The sequence below is a fragment of the Aedes aegypti genome, chromosome 2 (genome assembly GCF_002204515.2).
Source record: "Aedes aegypti strain LVP_AGWG chromosome 2, AaegL5.0 Primary Assembly, whole genome shotgun sequence".
Classification (NCBI taxonomy): domain Eukaryota; kingdom Metazoa; phylum Arthropoda; class Insecta; order Diptera; family Culicidae; genus Aedes; species Aedes aegypti.
The window spans coordinates 460,133,893-460,155,424 of record NC_035108.1 but is presented as its reverse complement, the minus strand read 5'-3'; the positions used below and the strand labels follow the sequence as shown (position 1 = coordinate 460,155,424).

At 37.0% G+C, this 21,532-nt stretch overlaps 1 protein-coding gene across 2 annotated transcripts in view; it reads left to right on the top strand.

The window, feature by feature from the left end:
* Positions 1–284: 284 nt before the first annotated feature.
* The window catches only part of LOC5565885 (protein dachsous), a 409,900-nt gene continuing 388,652 nt past the window's right edge, over positions 285–21,532 (top strand). Inside the window, exons 1-2 of one of the 2 annotated variants that reach the window (XM_021848155.1) lie at positions 285–549; positions 1,261–2,201. The gene's annotated coding sequence lies outside the window, so the exon portion shown is untranslated. The remainder of the gene's footprint in view (positions 550–1,260; positions 2,202–21,532) is intronic. The other variant, XM_021848156.1, reaches the window with a different exon arrangement.

Genomic DNA, 21,532 nt, shown 5'->3' with positions numbered 1-21,532 from the left:
CCGTCCGTTCGTTCAGGTCTCTCTCGCTCACTTGAATCATAGGGCGCTGCCATAGTAAACGCGTCGAGCGACGCGTCCGCGTGTGCGAGCCCGCAAAGCAGAATATCAACAACAGGAAATCCTTTGATCGCATCGCGTTCGCGGACGCAGACGCGTTACTATGGCCTCACCGATAGTAGGCAAGCACCGCGATCGCATGCGATCGTGTTGGTGCTCTCGCGAGAGAGAGCTTCGCTGGGTTGCTTGGATGGGTTGCCGGAATGGTTGGCCACCGTCGTGAGATCAGTTCTTTAAACGCTGGGTTGCCGAGTTGAGGTCCGTCCCGTCCGGTTGTTCCTCGGAGTGAAGTCGCGCGCGAGAGATTTTCCTGCATCTTCCGAAAAGAGTTTATGGACCCATAACGTTTTGGAGGAGGCCACGGGAAGAGAGGAAGAGAAGAGAAGTCAGTGCTGGGGCATTAGAGGAGAGCTAGTTTTTCTTAATGGAATGAAATAAGACGGCGCGCGGCGAGTGGACCCCGTTGAGTTGCGAGTTTTTGGTTTGATCTACGTAAGTGCACGTGAGAGGAAGCGGGATAGCGAATTCGAAGCGCGGTGGAGAGTGAAAGACAAGACTAGGGATACATTTTAAATTAACACCGTGCGTTTGGGGGTTTGCTCGAAGGGAGTTGAGTTTTCGCTCAGGAATTTCGGAGAAGTGCGGAAGGCGGCTTTGTGCGGTTATTTGGGCAGGAAAACTAATCAACTGAAGAGGAGCAAGTGCGCGTGAAAAGCTTGCGACTTGTGCAGTAGTTGATCAATGGCGGATGCTGCCAAGATAGTTTGAACCACTTTTGCGTGGTTCGCGATCGACAATAATTCGCAACAAATTTGGAATTGACCAAAGTGTGAATTCGTCGTCTGCCAGAAGATCCAGAAGTTGCGCAAAGGCGAGGGTCGGAAGCCGCGAGAGTCGGGCAGAAAAGTGGAATATCTTTTCACGAATGTTTGGATACCTTCTCCATTCGGACTTCGAGTGAACAGAGGCTGAACAGAGCGCGCGTTCAACACGTATAAAGAAATTTATTTATTTTCATTTACAATTACAAACGTGCGCGCGCGGCGAGTTCTTGTCGGAGGCCTTCCCGTAGTTTTCTTCTTGTCATTATTGGCAGCATTTCTACTGTTGCCTTCAACTGCTGCTGCTTCAACTTCTGCCAGCGAGGATGGTTATTTTTTCCTCCTTTTCATGAGAAATATCTCATTATATTGTTTTATACAGCTTGGCGCGAGCTTTGGCCCCAAATGTGAGTGAGTGAGAGGGATAGAAAACGAAGACGCAGAAGGAAGGCCAGAAGAAAAGGGAAACAAACAAACCTGTGAAGACCTGTGACGACGACGACGACGTCGACATGGAAGAGCAAAGCAGCAAAAGAGTGTGGATGTAATACAAAGTGAAATACAAAAATATTTTTATAATAAAATAAAGTCAAACGCGCGGTGAAGAGCCGGGAAGAGATAGAGAGAAAGAGGAAAAGTGCAGCGCGAAGAAACGACGTGAAGAGAGGGGAAAAGAGGAGCGAAGGAAAAACCGGAGTCTGCGCTGAAGGAAGAAGCCAACGCGAGTGAGTGAGTGAGTGCGCGGCGAGGAGCCGAAAAAAAGAAGTACGAGGAAGAATTTTTTAAAAGGAAATTTTTGTAGCTGCAAATAGGAATTTTAATCACAAATTTTTTTCGCGGATACGTTTTGATTTTGGCGTAGATGATTAAAACAAAGTGAGATTAAAATTGCTGCCGGTATTCGGGCTCTTCCGAAGGATTTGAGAAAGCTGCTGCACGAGGAGAAGAAAGTTTGTGAGGTTCGGAGATCATCGGCGCAAAAACAAGAAGCGGCGGTGCCAAGTTGATTTTCGGTGGTGATTTTGCTTAGAAGAAAAAAAAAAGTGAAGAATGGTTGGTGAATGGTGCGACGGTAAGAAAGCCGTGAGCCGTGTATAGGAAGAAGATAATAAGGAAGTGAAGATTTCAATCGACGGCAAGCTGATGATGCTGAGCTAGAGCTGAAGGCTGAATTGTGCAGAGCGTTTCGATCGGTGAAGTGGATTGTCTATTGTTCTACTTTGGTTTATGGAACGCAGCAAGGCGGCGAGAAACAGTCGAAAGGCGGAAGAAACAGCCGGCAGGATTAAGGGATTAAGCTGGCTTTTACAGCTGTGAATTAAGGTAATTATCGTCGGGTTTGTCCGTAGAAATGACGGTCAAAATGATTCGGAAGATGGATATACGGGAGACTTAAACGAACGATAAACGGGAAGCATCTATCCGAATACTGTATCACGACACGTTAAATTGTATCGTCGATTCTCTCACATTCAGAAGTACCCATTAAGTTCAAATAAATAACCATTTGAAAATCCTAGTTTTCACTTATCTTATCTACGTTCATGTATGACGTTACTTTTTTTCCTCTTCGCTAGTCTCATCTCAGGATAATGTCTAAAACACAATTATAAGATTCCATGCGATACCGTAGTAAGCTTGGATTTTATTGGGAAAGCAATTTAGAAAATTTTGCATGAGGAAATCGGCAATGTTGCGGGATATATTAAATGTTAGCATAGCATAGAATAGCATGAAAACTTGCACACATCGTAAGCGAAATTTCAAAGATGAGCACATTCACTGCATAGCATATTTTGCGACTATGTGTAATGTAGTATATTCACTCCAACAGGGAGGCTACCGAACCGGGAAAAGCGGAAAATGACGGGAATTTGAGTCCTCCGGAAAAAAAGACGGGAAAACCCGGGAATTTGAGATGATCACCGGGAAAATCGTTTTGAACGAACCTCTTCAAGCTGCAAAATAAGCCATAGAAAGTAGTAATGTTTAATGTTATTGCCATGAGGCATCTGCAATTTTGAACAAATATCTTTCAAACATTACAGATTTAATTTCAACTATCCTACACCATATCTCTTGAAAATGTTTCCCTCTTCTTAGCAATGATTCGAAATATTTTGTTGAATTTTTGTTCTCGCACTGTCAGGGCTAATATTTTTTTGAATTTTTTTCTAACTTTTTTTCTCGACGTTTTGAATCAAACACTTATTGCAGATTGGTTTAGTACTCTTCTGTAATTGCTGAATACCACAACTAATTTTGAAAACAAGCATTTATTTATAAAAGTTATCTAATGGACAAAACTTTTTTCATTTATGACTTCAATATCGATCAAGCGATTACAGCTTATATAAAATGTGTAGAATATCCTTACAAAAAGCATTACGAGAGGGTGGGTGGATGTCAAAAATGATAATTTTCGGTGTTATTAAAATTGTGAGTGAGCCCTTAGTGTAGAAGCACTATGTGTGGTCTTGTTTCATCCATACCTAGAACTTATTTGCTTTAGATAACTCTTTTTTTATGAAGAAAATTCAAAAGATTAATAATTGAAAAAAAAAATTCCGATATAGAACTACTTTGGCATCTTGGTGATTTACTTAGGCACCTGGGGCTTTTGTTGGCCAAATTATCTGAAAATCAGCATTGGGATGCACTTAAGATTGTTATAAACCAAAGCCAAAACTTGAAATTTCAAGAGCACAACTCTAGAGAATCAAACAGAGCTCTGAGCTGAAATTTTTATCATTTTGTCATGACCAAAATGAAACACCAATCCATCAAATTTTCAACGCAAACGGTTGTCAGGGTAAAAAAAAATGAAAAATCGAAGCTTGACTTAAAGGGCATATTGTTGGTAAATATGGTTTAAATAGCATTCACATTAAACCCCTGCCGTGTCAAGAGTAGGATCTGTTTTATTATTACAATTAATTATCTTTTTCTCATGATATATAGCTTCAGAGCTCCATTGTTTTCCTACGAATGCGATATAAATCGATTCAGATGAAAATTATACTATGCCATTGTTTTCAGAATAAGATTCTACGTAGATTAGAACAATCTTACAGTCAACTTATTATTCCAAAAGTGAAACTATTGATAAACAATCAAATTGCTATGGAAAACAACTAAAAAAATCTAAAAATAAATGTTGCAGTGCTTTTCGAGTGTACTCCGTTTGGCATAAAATCGTTTGGCATAAGGTCGTTTGGCATAAAGCCGTTTGGCATAAAGTCGTTTAACATAATGGCCGTTTGGCATAATGGTTATTTGGCATAATGGCCGTTTGGCATAATGATTAACTTAAAATAAATATCGGCATTTTTCTAAGCTTTTACCGTGATCAACACCATCGAGCCCATAGCAAAACATTTTGGAAAGCGTGGTGTTCATTCAGAGATTTTCCAAGCTGAGATTTTTAAAAATTGTTGTGAAATTAGAGATCATTACTGAATAAAACTCGTGAGGGGTCTCTCCATCTCAGAACATAGAGTATCTTTGAGCTTGTTGCGATAAACATATTTGAAAACAGGAAATTGGCAAAGAAAGTTCGCAGTTATTCATCAAAGGAACGCTCATAGAATATTTCACTGCAGATCAAGCTCTGTCTTAGTTTGCGGCAAAACTTTTGAACAGTTCAATATAAATTCTTATTTTGGAAGTGTACATCAAAAACACCGTCAATTATCGAGAGAAGGGAAGATTTGTGATTGAAATGATATTTTTTCCAGCATATCTCGGAAGGAGATAACGCGTTAGCCCCAAAAAAGTATTTGTTGAATACTGATAGGTTCTAAAGTCATTATCATTCTAACAACACATCTGGCAAGAACTGATAAAACAGCAAAATATAAAAATGGTTATCATTTAGCTTTACTAAATAACAAAATTTAAAACAGTATAAATAAAAAAACAGCCTATTTTTGAAAGAAGGCAAAATTTATAATTGAACTAATAGAAGAATGGATGCCAAAAACTTTTGCTGCATAATAAAACGAAAAGATATAAAAAAGTGGATTCAGAATCATCGAAGTGATTGTTCTACTTTTTCCCGAATGACTGATTTCCCCGAAAAGTGGTGACGAGGAAGAACGATGAATTTTTGATATTTGCTGTGGTCATCTTCAAGTTCATCCAAAGGCTCTATCTGTCTATCTTTTTGTCTATGTGTAAATTAGACGATGTGAATAAAATGATAAGAATGACATTAGACTCATTCGAAACAGATAAAGTCAGTCCAATATCCTGTGCTTATCTTATCGATAATGAAGCAATTCAGAATAAGCAAACTTGTTGAGTTTATTTGCCAAAATAATGATGATCAATTGCCATTTTAAAATGTCCAAACATCTGCTCTTTTTTCTCTGCTTTTTTTGTTGTCTTTGAAAGATATACTTGCATCATTTTGAACCATCAAACTTTTCGAGAAAACGGATCGTTAGTGAAAATTGCGTTCGGGAAAAGTAGCACAATCCTCCTTGAAATCTATCTATTTGTATATCTACTATGTAAATTAAAGTGAAATAATGTCACGAAATATCTTGGGAACGGGTCAACGCCTTTACATAATTATTTTATTATTGTGTTACCTTAGAGTTCCAACGTGTATTTGTAAAGAAAAAGTTTAGGAGATCTCTTCGGAATAGCCGGAAACGGAACTAAACTTAAGTGTTACATACAAAGACAGTTTTTCGTAACGTTTTCGAAGGCCTACTTGATAGATACAAAGTTTGCAGGGACCAGTGTCCAATAAGTTTGGAACATGCTCACCAGTGCTGGGAATGGTAATAGTAGTAGGCGTGGCTTCCCCAGTACAGTAGTTCAAAAACGTGAATCTCATCAAGTAGCCTATGTTGGGGGAATGAATTTTCTATATCGTTAGTGTCATTGAAGACTCTAAATGCGGGAAATGCAGCGGGAAATAGAACATTTTTCTACAGTAATTTTAGGTTACCCTTAGCAACGGGTGTTTTGCAATTTTCAAGGCTCTTTGCCTACAGCAGCGGTAGGCGTGAGTTTCACTGGCTTCGCTGACTGCGATTGGCTTTGTTTGGCTACTGTAGAATGAATTTCAGATTTTTTCCCAACCCTGATGCTCACAGTGCAAGCAAACTATTTCACGCCTGATGAAAAAAAAAAAGAGTTCATAAAGCATTTCCGGAATACAGATATTCTTATGAAAGATTTGTCTTGTGGCACAAACATGCAAATTTGAATGATACTCGCATCATGAGATACACACTTAGATTAAATTACTGGGGTCGGTAAAATTTTACTGGGTTTTGGAACTACCGAAAAAGTCAGTAAAATGAAAACTGTCGCCACGCGTAATTAAAAAGCAAATTTCACCATGTATTATTTTTTATCGATATATGATATAAAAAGAAAGCTCTCTGCAAACTTTCAGTAAAAAATCTCTGTTTTTCGATTTCAGACATTTTTTTTAGTTTACTGACTTTTTCATATTGAGTGTGTATATAAAACATAACAGATCCGTAAAGATAAATCTATCGGACGCTCAATTAGAGTATTCAGGATACGGTCGAACATAATGCTGGAACTCAGGTTAAGTAATAAAGTTCCACTTTTTGATTTCGGAATATCAAAGTTGTTGTGGAATGAATTCTGATAAGAATCCTAGAAGGTTTCTAATGGAATCCTAGCAAGGTTTCTGATAAGAACAGTGTGAGGTATCTGATGAAAATCCTGGTAGGATTATGATGAAAATCTTGGAAAGAGTCGAGGATGGATCCTGGTAGAATTATGATGAAAATCTAAAAAGATTTTTGATGAGATTTCAGGAATCATTCATATCAGAATACTGAAAGGATTTGGATACAAATACTGGATGGGTCTTGTTGCGATAATTCATCTTGGAACGATTCTACTGTGAATATTTATCCTGATAGGATTCTTATGAGAATCCTGGTAGTATGTGGAATAGTTTTTGGTAAGAATTATAAAGGCATTCATATGAGAATCCTGGTTCGATTCTGATAATATTTCGATGAGATTACGACATCGACACTAATGAAACCCTGAAAATATTTTTAAGAGAATCGTTTGAAGATTCTGATGAGGACTTTTAAAGGATTCTGGGAAGATTTCTGATGTCCTCGAGAATTTTGACAAGCATTTCGAGAGATGATCTCTGATGAGAATCCTGAGAGTATCTAGAAGAGAATTCTGGAAAAGTTCTAATTAGAATCCTGAGATTATTTTAGTGAGAATCCTGCGATAAATCTGATATGATTTTGATGAATTTTGAGGGTAATCATGGATAGATTCTGATAAGAATCCCGCGAAGAATTTTATGTGAATCCAGCGAGGAATCTGATGCAAATCCTGAGTGAATACTGATGAGAATTCTATAAGGATTCTGACAGTTCCCTAATGCATAGCGCTCAAGTAAAATTTCTCTTTTTTACCAAAGTAATTTTGACAGCCGATCCAGTATGAAAGGAGCGGCACATTTTTCCGTACGGAAAAGTGTCAGCTCCATTTGATTTGTACAGCAGGTGTTACCGACGTTATGAAATCAGCTCTACTTCTCAGCAGCGTACAGCTCAAGTAATTTCGTTAGCGGAATCATTCCTTGACCGTTTCTTGTCCTATCCTTTTGCACAGTACTTATGATCGGCGTATCGGCCATAAGAGGATTCATCAGAAACTTTCTAGGGTTCTCATCTTTCCTACCAGGATTCTCAATGGTTTCAAAATTAAAGAAAAAAAAAACAGATCAGAACATTACTCTACCAAACTTTTACTTTACTTCAGCATAATGATCGAAAAAATCCAAAACACTCAAATTTAGCTTCCGATAGTTTTACCTATGCGAAACAGTTGGATTTTATATTTCACGTGATGAGAATTTTAATGAAATCTTCATTTATGTGTGTTATATTATATTAACAGTGCGTTTATTGTTAAACATATGGATTTAAACACCAAAACCAAATACCAAAGCCCAAGATGACCCTTTTACTTCCAAACTGTCCCAACTTTAGCTCTAAAAGTTTTCATTTGTTGAAACAGTATTATTTCATATTTCTGTTTCTTATGATTGCTGTTTTCTTATGATAAAAATTGGTTTTTTGGAACGAAAAACGGGGTGCCAAAACTGGATACCTGTATTCAAAATGACTAGAAATGCTTCCGTTGACTATCTTTTGTCGAAAATATACGATTTTTTTCACACAGTATGGGAATCAACCTTTAATTTGGATTGACTCTCCAGGATCGTATACTAAGACTTTCGATAAAGGAGTGTGAGCATGTCAAGTGGCCAAGTGATTATTATGATTGAAAATGTTCCACATGAGCTCGCAAGACTTGATATATACTCTGTTCATATACTTTCACATCAAAAAAATCTAAATATATTGAAATTTTATCAAGAATCACTGGTGGAATAGGTGATGTACACTACATTTCTGGCCGTGTATCCGGATTGTCCACCAGTATCCAAATCATTCTGGATCCTCTGCATAGTATTGTTGAAATTTTGAGCATTGATCAATTGAGTTGAAAGATATGAGCAAAAGAGTGCAAAAAGTCATCCACGCCTTTTAAGGGTTACAGTTATACACAATCTTCGAAACTATTATGTGAGCATGAGCATGAGCATGAGCATGATTGACCGCCCGCAGTTGCTACTCCGTTATTGCAAGAACAGCTGTACTTACACAGGGAACCAACAGACGCTACTCGGGATCAGTATCATCCTCAATGTGTAAATACTGGTGCTCTTATTATTATAATAAACAATACCGGCGCCGGCTGCGTCCGAATGCAGGTCAATTTGGGAATGGGAGGGAAATGTTGACGTGTTACTTGTTCTACAGAAGCCGAGGAGTCCTTTGCACTTTCACAAGAAAACACTGGGAGTTTGGATATGGGAAAGGATTCGTTTTGGTAAACGATAAATATATAATTCGAAATGAATACGTGAGCCTACATTACCCGTCATAAATACGGACTTACTAAAATAAGCACTGCAACACTCAGCCGAACACTGAATCACCCTGAAAAGTTTAGCATCGCCTCAAAACAGGTAATTTCACATTGCTATATCTCGAGATCCTTACGACCTACAAAGAAGCGATCTTCAGCAAAGCTGTTCAGGGGATCAAGGACATCCGGAAAGCGAACAGTTTAGTTCTCAATTTTTCCGCCAGGTGAATGTAAAATTGAGCATTTCAAACTAGTTCTAGCTTGTGATCCATAAGAGATAGAAAGTTCGGGACAATCTTCGAAACTATTATGTGTTGAATAAGTTTCAGTGTTGAAATACACACAGTTAGTTCAACTTCATATATTATCAACATGTATATCAACATGTACGTGAAAGTTTAAATTATAATATACACCGGATCTAAAACCATTTCCGTATTCGTCACTTCTCGAGCAGGTGGAAAAAGCTTACTAACAAATTTCGACGTGAACAGCTAAAAGACATATTAACTTGATCGATATAGAAGAAAAAAAGAGATCTGAATATGATATGATGGGCGTTAAATCAGAGTGGACCAAGTGACATTTTTCATATTTTGAGAAAAATGGGCTTAAAGTCTAACGATTTGTAATGTTTTAACTCGTTAAAATTTTGGCTCAATATTTCTAGACCTCTTTGTGTTACTTTCGAACAATACAAGGCGAAGTGATACTCATGAAAAATCGAAATCTTAAACTCTAATAGAACGATTTTTTGATGGACTATGGCACTTGGTCCACGCTGACTGCATTCTTTTATCGATTGTTATTGATTACCCAAACTAAATTCGTTACATATCTCTCGCGGTTGACAGCATTCATCAAATCTAATCAAAGGAAAATTGAGATAAAGTAATTTCGCATCTAATGTAAGAATGATCCAATTCTCTCAAGTTTTGTACTTGATCCCCTCTGACTTAACGCCGAGCATAAATAAGTTTTACTTCTGAAACAACATGAGCATATGTAAGCAATATCTGACGAATTGCTGCGAGCTCTTCATTAGATCTGCAAGCGTCAATTTTTGCTATGATTCAGAGGTTCTAGAGAAAAAAATTGATATTATCTTCAACATACTCAAAGCATATATAACTGAAACTCATTTGAAACTAAACTTTTTTTTTATCGTGATGATCGACTTGATGGAGTCGCTGCTATCATTCATAGACGTATAAAACATTATATTTTTTCAATATTTGAAACCAAAGTTTTTGAAACTTTGTGAGTTTCTGTTGAAAAATAGCTTGGTAAATATACTTTCATAGCTGCCTATTTGTCTTTTCATTACACTGGTCAGCGGAAATTGACTCGCCATAAGTCAATTTTTTTTTCATTGGGGTCTTTAGTTAATAATTGAATAATTCGCAAAGCAGTTCCAATAGCAGAATTTCATTTGATGAGGGCTGTTTAGGATATTTCTCAATTCAATACCCTGATAGACCTACTTGTGTGCTCTCTTCTAAAAACCCTACTGCTATTGATTTGCTCTAGTCACCTTTGCAGCCAACTGATTATTCACGCTGATTTTGATTCTGATTATGTCCCTGTTGCATTTGAAATATCCTATAAAGCGATTCTCAATTCCAGCCAATCGGAATACATATGATACATACATCTATGGCAATTTTGATGTTAACATTTCTTTGCAAACAAAACTTGATACTGGCAATGCTCTCGAAACTTTAATATATTTCATTGTTTGAGCAAGGGGCATTGCAATTCCAAACTATGAAGTAAAATTCGAATACGTGATTATAGATGATGATCTTAACTCTTGATCATCCGTCATGAAACGTGAGAAGAAGGCAATTTTAACGCACTCGCGATCCTGCTATGAAAATTATATGCAAAATGAAATTATAGAAATGTTTTACTCAATTGAGAAAAAAATATTGAAAATTAAATTTCTCAATTGAAATCTGGCTCTGAACCCTTCTGGAAATAATCTTAAATAAAAAAAATCCGTGGAAGCCAATTCCAGCATTAGAAAGGAAAACAAATTATTGCTAACTAACTAAGAAAAAGCTCAATAACACTCTATGCGGTTTGAAAGCGCGCATAACTTTAAAAGCTTCTAGCTATCGTCCAATCAGTTCGCTTTCCTCCATCAGTAAACGTTTTGAAAAGGTCATTTCGAACAGAATGATGGTCCACATCAATAAAAATTCAATTTTTGCCAATGAATAGTTCTGATTCCGATATGGACATTCGACCACTCATCAACTTTTACGTGTAACAAATTTGACTCGTTCCACCAAATCTAAAGGCTACTCTACTGGTCTTGCTCTTCTAGACATAGAAAAAGCATTCGACAGTGTTTGGCATGAAGGTTTGATCGTAAAATTAAAAAAAATCTTTAATTTTCCAACACACATTGTTAGAGTAATTCAAAGTTGTCTGTCAAATCTTACACTTCAGGTTAATTATCAGAACTCCAGATCTGAAAGACTTCCTGTAAGAGCTAGTGTTCTTCAAGGCAGCATTTTGGGGCCAATATTTTACAATATTTTCACATCTGACTAACCTGAGTTGCCTCAGGGATGTCAAAAATCCTTGTTTGCCAGGCCTCTCCGCCAAAGTCTGTAGTCGATTGCAAAAAAGTTTGGATATTTTTTCTTCATACTTGTCAAAAAGGAAGATTTGTCCTAATGCTTAAAAACTCAACCAATAACATTTCCACATAAACCAAAAGCTCTTGAAGGATTCAATTCAAGTAGACATGTTGTCACGATGCGAGGGGTTCCAATAGATTGGTCAGATGAAGTGCGGTATCTAGGCCTTATGCTACATAAAAATGTTTCTTTCGAAAAACACATTAAGGGCATTCAAGCCAATTGTAACAAATATATAAAATGTCTGTATCCACTTATTAACAGAAAATGGAAACTTTGTCTTAAGAACAAGTTTTTATCTTCAAATAAAGTTTCAGACCAGCCATGTAGGACTACCTGTTGTAATACCTGGAAAAACTCAGAGGATTCAAAATACAATTTTCAAATGATTCTGAAAACAAAAAAATAATTCTGAAATTCGAACAATTATCAAAAAATTGACTTTAAGTTTAAAAGTAACCCCATAAGATGATCATTTCGTTCAAGTTAATCTTTGAAACAACTTGCAAAAAGTGGCATCATCAAAGTCACCGTTGGCGGTTCGTTTCCACCCCCTTTCTCTCCACTTCCGCCCTGATATGGGACAATATTCCAGAGAAATCCGAGCTCTTGGTGCAACAATGTGTGCCTAGGCACGACGACCGTTTATTGCCGTTCTCCGCGCCACCGCTACAGCTTCTGGGACTTGGCATAGTGCTGGTTTTATTACTATTATTGCCAAATAGCTCGGGGGCGCCTTCGGGAGCTGAATGGGTATACAATGACGACGACGACGTAGCTTTGGAGCGCTTTGTAGTCCAAGAACGAGTGGTGGTATCTGAGAACCATACGTGTACCGTAAAACGAGGTATCTTTGATAATGCGGGTAGCCTCGATAGTACGGAGCCACAACATATTAGACGAAATAATATAAATTTTGCTAATCAGTTGAGCAAAAGAATGCAAAAGTATAGAGTATCATTATAACACTTCATAATGACAATTAATATTCGAGCTGTTTAGTGGAATACCTATAAAAACCCAAATTCAGTACTACATCATTTAATTACACTAAACTTTGTATCCTTTGACAGATACGCGTATTTTGACCTCAACTGTAAGACCTTCTTCAGTGTCATTTACTAGACTCGACTTAGAAGTCGAGAACTCAATCGAAAACTAAGATACCAGTACTGGTTTTAAAATGTAAAACTAAATTATTTAAAACAGAATGCAGTAATAATGAAACTTTTTTTCAAGAAAAACTATCAAAGTTACTCCGTTGTTCGGTTTTCAAGTTGGCGCAATTGAAAGTAAACCTCTTTCTCCCCAGTTTAGATGAACCTGTTTCCGAGAGACCCGTCGACAAGTCGGTTTGAAATGATCCCCTTCCATTTGCTCCCGCAACCCCTTTTGAGTCACACATGCGCGTCCCCCCTACATCGGCGGAAAGTCGTGCCTAACGTCACGCAAGATTAGACCTCATCAAGGGATGGTTACGTTAATGGCATTTTATTTTCAGAGTTTTCTTACGCCGATGGGGAATATACGTTGTACTAAATTGTGTCTACACTTTGAGACAGGGTTTTCCATTTCCCAACTCATATTGATTTTGATTACAACCCATATACTAATAAAAACTGATGTAATTCCATCAATGAGAGAATGTTCTGAGTGGGCAAGAAAATGAAACGAAGTTCACTCCTAAAGGTATCAATGGAAAATGCTTGGTATATTTGTGTCCAAATTCTTGCCAGCTATGATTTTACAGGTTCCTCCGATATTCTAGAAAAAAAATCAACAGCGCTCTGTCTAGGCCTTATTTTGCTCAGATGGGGCAAACTCATTCGCTCACAACAATTGTGAATCAACATTTGATGTTCATCGAATAATCCGTGGCTGACAGAGTGGAGAGAAATGTTGGCTATAGCCAAATGCACATCTTCCATTTGACAGCTCTTGATTACGAAGCTTTGCAAATACTTCATCATTGCTTGTTAGGGGTGAACTAAGATTGGTTTATCCGTCAACGCAAGAGGGGAGGATCGATGAAGAGAAATCGACCATGTTACTTACGCCCTTATTCTAGCACACGCTTGAATTTACCCTTTAAGGCAAAGAGATGCAAAGAGGCAACGAAGAGCTGTCTGAAAATGCTCTTCCGCGTACTGAGAAATGGGCAAAAATGCTCTCCCCCGAACTGAGAAAGGGGAACAACAATCTCTTTCTCTTTGAAGCACTGAGCATGCCATAACAAACTCTTTACCACTGTGGGAAAGAAAATAAGCAAACACAAACGGGTAAACTCTTCAGCCCGCAGAGTACGTACGCTTTGTTTGTGTGTGGGTAAAATCACTTCTCTTTTGAATTGATCTTTAAGAGGGGGAAAAAGAGGCTAAGTCAAGAGCAAGGAAGAAGCCTGGCCCTGTCAATTATTGTCAAAAATAATGAAATTTTTAAATTCTTCGGTGTTTCCATGCAAACCACTCGCGCAATTCTTTCGAAGCTATCTCGAGGATTTTTGATGAGATTTTTGACTGATATCTGATATCAATCAATAAGCAGTGCTTCGGATCAATCAATAAGCAGTGCTTATTGTGAAAAAGGTGTTATGAGCCAACGGACCATTTCTGTTGCATGCTCTTGTGGAAAGAGCAACGTATTAGGATCAACTGTGCCCGGTTTGCGTTGTGCGAGTGTCAGAATGAATTACCAATTGGTGAGCTCGTTTCATGATTATTTCTATCGTTTCAACGTTACTTTTATGTAATTTCCAAATTTCAAAAAAAAAAAAAAAAACGTCAATGAATATTGGAGTAGCCCTGATCAACCGTACGACACAACTATGTCGCGATGTATGACAAGAGTGCTGGACGGCACTGACGTCCATCTTCCGCATCATCGTGGTCAACTGATTCGTATCTTCAGTCCGCTTATTATTTTCGTTCACTAGGGCATTGAGGGAGTCGCAAAATCTTCAATGGGACAGAAATGGGGTACGTTCATAGGGTTCCTTTCTTTCGCCACGTACGCTCGTGGAGTGCTTGCTGTTTCGACGCCATCTTCGATTGAACTGACAGCACCCGAGTAAAAAGAAACATGGTACCCATTTTTAAGGAGTCCGTAGAGAAATTCTCTTGGAGAGGAAAATAAAAACACTATTTAATTTTATTACAGAAAGATGTTAAATTCATTCTCATTTTGCACTGAACATTATATGATTTAAATATTCACATACCTTGTCTTTTTGTAATTACTAATAACAACATATAACTTATAAGTGATGACGTATTTTTTAATCTTTTACCAATAACTTTATATCGCTAGAGAAAAATACAAAACTAATGTTCATTAAAATTTTTATTTTCCTTCATGGATCGCATCACCGACCAAAGGTCACTAATCAACACCCTTCCCGTGGTGATTGTGGAGTGCAGAGAAATTCTTGGTCTATACAAGCAACAATAATTACACACTAACATTCCTTTACCATCCCAACTGACTGTAAGGACTTGGCCGGCGCCATTAGTAATCAATAATATGACGATGTGCTTAAATGTGTACTTTGAGAATAAGCCGAAAATTCTATAACTTATTCATGTGGATCGAGGTGCAATTCTTAGCAGTTCCGATCAACCACGGAGGAGCAACCATGGCTATATACACAGTTCGAACGAAACGTGTAAATTTCTGAGACATATAATGCACATAATTGGAGCGTGGAATATCATGAACATTTATATGATATGTCATGTAAACTTCAATTATATGTCATGTAATCCAGCAGGATGCTGTGTGATTACATGACATAAAACACATTTTAACATTATTTCAGACTTAAATTTACATGAAGTCATGTTTACATCGCACAAATGAAGTTTACATTACGTGTAATTTTCATTATTTTTAACTGTGTACAATCAGTCTATGTTATTCTATGATGTCTGATATCGATCAATGAAGATCTTTGGTAGGTTTCAGCGGAGATTCTCTGAGGTTTACGAAGAGCTGCTTGTAAAATATATAACGACATTTTCCAACGGTGGATATCTGACTCCAAAGAAGCCTAATTGACTCCTAAAAAGTCCATTTTCAAGTATTCCAATCCATCCAGAAGGCAATTTTTTCAAATTTCACGAAGGATTTTTTGTAGATAAACCATTCATGTCGTAGTGAATAATGGATGTGTCTGAACAGTTCCTTGCCCTACTTGCCCTGCATGATTTGTAGTAGGATTTGGTCAAGATCCTTTTTAAATGTTTTATCGAAATTTTGGAAAGCTGTTTGGTAGACTTTTGGTTAAAATACCCGATGAATTATCCAAAATCTCATAGAAAAAATCTTGCTTTATCAATGGTAGACTTAGAGGTATGCAATGCCCTATTAGGGTGGTTCAAAATTTAAAAATTTTTGAGAATCTTATCTCCTATATATTCCTTACCATCATTGCTATAAAAATAGTGTTCTGTAAAATTTTCAGCTTTCTAGGTGGTGATTTAAAGGTGGCCCAAAGACAAAGTAGGTTTATATGGAAATTACTATGGAGAAATTTTGAGATATGTTCCTAACACGCTAGTCCTGTAATGTAAGTTCAAACTTATTATCCTATAGTAAAAACTGATTCTCCAAACTATCATAAAGAAATTTGCTAAAGAAAAAAAATCAATCCGACGGATAGCAGAAGAGATATTTATGAGTTTGTTTGCTATTATTAAGCTAAATATGGGATTATAGCCCTGAAAACTTGTACAAAAATCCTTAACAAAATTAGCTCAAAAGGGATTTGTTTCTTAAGCAACATCCTTCATTAAGGTTTGAAGAATGAGTTTTTAAAATGGGATGATAAGTTTCTACTTACATTAAAGTACTAGCATGTTTGGAACATTTCTCAAAATTTCTTCATAGTAGTTTCCATATAAACCTACATTGTCTTTGGGCAACCTTTAAATCACCACCTAGAAAGCTGAAAATTTCACAGAACACTATTTTTATGGTAATGATGGTCAGGAGCATATGGAAGATTGGATTTTCAAACATTTTTAAAAAATGAATCACCCTAATGCCCTTTATACTTTACGTAGTTGATTGCATTAGACCTATAATTATTCACAAGTCAATTTATTTTTGTAAAATTCAATGATAAAAATTAAGAATCAATGGATATCTGTTCAGAAGTATAATTTTATAGGAACCACCACTTGTTCAATGAACAAGCATAGCGAGATGATTACCTAGCTGCTTACAGAGAACAAATTTTTGTGATTTTTTTTATCACGGATGGATATTTTAGAGTATAAAATATAGTATTCATTTTGATACAAAATTTCATCTATGACAAAATTGAGGTTATCTTATCTGTATTTGAGGTCAATATGACCCCAGAGCACATTTGAAGCGTTGTAACTTATTTGACAGTGAACCGGTTGGCGATTTTTTTCTCATGTTTGTGCGTTTTTGCGAGTTTTTCTTTATATTTGCGAAAGATCGTTTTTTTTTCAATTATCTTGCAAAATAGTTTTCAACAGTAATTTCCATGAAAATAGTACTTTGCTCGTCATATTGACCCAAAATTCAAATCGTTACTTTGCTAGATTTGAAAGTATTTTTGATTTTTTTTAAGTTTTGAAAAGCAAATGTAATTGAGTTTTACAAAAATATATAAGAAAATTATAAAGGGGATGGTTCATTGCAGGAAAAGATTATTGTGAAAAAGGTAAAAAAAAAAACGATTTTTTTAAACTTTGGACACTTATTTCTCAGAAACAGTAATATATAAATTTGTACTTTCTTCTGTGAAGATTGGCATCGGGGATAGTAACAACATAGTATGAGCTGCATGTAACTCACCCAGTCAACATTTTGGTTGGCATAACTTTTGCTACACAAAATTTTATATGAATCAATTTACTCGTATAAAATGCATGGAAATTAACGTACAAATTTACTGCTGTTATATTCCAGCTTTCCATCGTACATACATTGACTAATATTTAAGTTAAAACTTTTCAATGTTCACTAGCGCGTCCTAGTTGCAACATGTTGAACATAGCATACATGTAGTGTATAGCCTTTAGAGTAATCAGTAATTTTGTCCAAGATATCAATATTTCCAACCATCAGAATCTGAAACCATCCTAAGATCTAGCTACAGAATGTCACAGTCGCATAGCGGAATCAGGAAACCATGTTATTTTTTTTAGATAGTGTCATCATGAGGTGAAATTCCTAACTAATCAATGTGTAATATACTAGTCTTTTACCTGTTGTATATCTGTATCGAAGAAAGTATAATTTTATATACATATACTTCTTCATAGATAACAGCATTCAAAGTTTAAAAAAAATCGCTGTTTTATTGACTTTTTCTACAATGGTTAATCTTCTTTTGAATTTTCATATATTTTTCAGTAAAACTCAAATAAATTTGCTCACCAAAACTGCACAAATATCGAAATCCGTAAAAATCTGGCGATGTATAACTTTCCGATTTGAATTTGGAGTCGATATTACCCCACAACACAACGTAGCTTCTTTTACATAAGCAGAAGGTTAATTAACTCTTAACCTTTTTTCAATAAAGTTCCGTTAGGGTGTATTTCTTTGAAAGCGTATTACGTACCCTTTTCGAAAGATAAATAAGATTATTTTAATAGATTGAATCATTTATGGACAAGTTTTCGATAATGCGGAAACATCGTTGAACGTATGTTTTGTTCATTTTACTACATAGTGCGGAAAAAAATAACTTTTGGACCAGTAACGTCTACTAACCGTTAAAAATACTTAAAATTTAGCTTTGTCAGCATGATATCACTTTTAAAAACGTATTTTTGAAGTAGTGCGATAAAACCATAAAAAAGTATGATTTTTCCATTAGAATCTTCAAGATGTTAATTTTACACCAGTTCGAAGCCAAACCTCGAAATTTCAAGCATACAAATCCAAGTACAAATCTAGAGAACTAGGCAGCCGATTGTGTTGGTGGTGACCAATCGAACAAATTTTTAGCGCTAAAGGTTGACAGGATCTTTTGATTTGTGCTTTTGAAAATTCGAAGTTTGACTTCGATGCATTTTCATCTTGATGCATTAATAATTTCTTATTTTACAATACACTACATTGCACTGTGGAACATGTTTTTGTCTCAAGCACCAAAATACCGCTATTTGCTCAATCTGAGGTGGCTCAATCTGTTGCCGTTTTCAAAAATGTCATAGCTCGTTTGGTTTTTGAGATATTACTAGTTGAAAATATTTTTTTTTATCAAATCCAGTCATCTTGCATGCAAGTTTATCAGCTTGTATGCAGATTTATGTGCTTAATTTACTACTAGAAATCAGTTTTTAAGTACTTATGAATATAAATCAACGAAGCATACCTTCGACACATTATGTGATCTTCGAGACACGCGAAGAACACAGTAGTTTGGTTTTGGAATTCCATGTGTTCATATGCCCGTTATCAAAGTTACACCAAAATCAAAAATCGACTTTCGATTATATGAAAAATTATAGGTGCAATGAATTGTTGTTCTGTTTTAAACTGCAATCGATTACTAAGATACCAGTACTTGTTTCAAACATATGATAAATAGATCTCTAAAATAGAATGCATCTCTAAGAATAGAATTGTTCTCCAAAAATTATCAACAGTAATCGTAAAATTTACAAAGGTGGTTAGATACGATAAAATGCTCCGGTTTGTGACCGACTTTCGATTGTTTTGTAGCCCTATGTGCTTTTTCTCCTAAGCATAATTGTCATGCTCATATGTATTAGTCGATCGAAGGGATACATAATTTAAGCATAAATGAACAACAACGGCAGCATCGTGTGTTTGTGTGTGGTGATCTCATTTCAAAACTCGACCACGAAGCAAAAAAAAACGTAAAACGACGATGACGACCATCAGAAAGAGCGAGGACGCGATCATGGCGCTCAATTGGTTGCTCTGGTTGAGCGGTTTGCACATCGATTTGACAACATAGTTGTGGCAAGTTGAAACTTTATATGCGCACAACACTCTTTTGCTGCACATGTAAAATCCAAGCCTAGATCCAATCCAAGCAGACCTGATCGGAGGAGGCTATGGCGGCAAAGCACTGGCCAACTGCGCTAAAAGGGAGGTTAGTCAGAGCCAGAAGCTGAGCAAAGGTTGCCATGTAGAGGTATAAAGCGTCAAATCACTGGATCGATTTTTTTTTAATGCAGGCGACTAATTGATATCATACTGTTTCGCTCCGCAAGCATAAAATTTTATTTGAGTTATATGGCCATGCTTGGAGCAAATGCAAAGGTTTGATTGTGAAATTCTGATCGCATCATTGTTGAGTGGGTAATTACTGGAGTTCGAATGGCGAATGTCTTACAAGAGTAAATTAAACTGTTTAATGTGGTTGCGGCTCAGTCGTTCTTATACCGTACAAATCTACAAACTGGGATAGCGTCTTTCTTACACAATTAAGATTATGCTACCTATTACAATTACTTGTCAATGGGTGTTTTGGAAAACCGGAAGTCAATAGACAAAAATATTTAAACAAATTCAACAATGTTTGAAACTGGATCTTGGGAGCATCCTCAGCCAAATCATGAAAGACTACTCAGATTCTTTTTAGAACGAATTTAACAGAACCCTAAGAAAACTACAGTCAGATTCCATTCCGTCACAGAATACAGTGAGACTAGACTACTGTGAAGATTTCAAATATGACCCTTGAATTGTGCACCCATGGGATAATCAAATAAGTGTTAATTTTTGATGAATATGTGTTAAATTTTGGTAAAATTATCAAACTTCATGGCAACATTTGAAAGTAATCTAGATTACATAGGTATCAACTAGTTCAAAAAAACATTTTTCTTAATATCTAGGCCATATGGCACGCACTAGGATGTAGACAACAGCCTTCTCCTATTCCCCAATTCCTCTCGCAGCAGAAGAAGACTTCAACGTTTCAAGCGATGAACCTCCACGGGGGTATTCTTCTCCAGCGCTTCCCTGCCTAGAGCTCTTCTAGATCAGACGGGATTCGACGAACGCTCAAACATAACTCATCCAGGCAAAGAACGCAGCACGAGAAAAGGGCCCTGCTTTCATTGGAAAAAAGGTCAACATTCGATATAATTTGTTTTGAATTTTTAGCATAATTTAATTCTATCCGATGAATCAACCCCATACAGGAAAAAAAAGCAAATCTTCTTCGCTCGGGATCTTGTCGTTCGGGGGAGAAAAACGCATAACTCTCGATCGACCGTTTTCTGGGATTTCGGTGTCTGAACCCGATCGCGCCCAAGAGTGAGAGCAAGAGAAAGAGCACAAGTCAGCTCGCGAGGAAGAGCCCATAAAATATTACACTGACATTTGTTATTTACTGTCTGGGATTAAATATTTTATTTATAACTCTCAGCAGCTTCGGCTCTTTCCTTCCCGCCCCAGTTGTCTTCCACCTCGCTTCCCTTGTGTTGTTGCTAGCGAGCTCAGCCAGCAGGAATCGTTGGACAACCTTCCATCCCAACCGAACCATTCGTTTCGGTTTTGGCCGCCGCGCGGCTGTGTCTCCTATCTTTCCTGATTTTTTTTTTTCGGTTGGTGGAAAAGACCTCTTTCTGCTTGTTGCTGCTTCTGGCGTAGTGTTACTCCAATTCAGTCGCACTCATTTCCATTTTTCTTCATTTCGATTTGCCGCGTGCTGACGACGAGGAGGTTTGCCGCCGGGACTCCACCGCAGCAGCACCCGGAATGTAACATGACAGATTTTTTCCTCTCACTTGGCCGGGACCGATTTTTGCCGTTCTGTTTTTTCGGCGATCTTTCGGAAATGGTTTCGATCGTGATCTTTCCGCGGGAGGTTCTCCCAGAGCGTACTTTACCAATTAAAGATTGATTTCTTGTCGATTTTGGGCCGTCTTCTCGCTGTCCCCCGCAGGGCCTTTGGTCGCCGAAATGTGAAACCATCCGCGATCTGCAGTTTCTAGGAAAATAGAAATTTGGTATCGCGTTTACAATCAAACAAATGGCATCCACCACCACCAACTCGCAGACCGTTGGAATCTGCGATCGAAC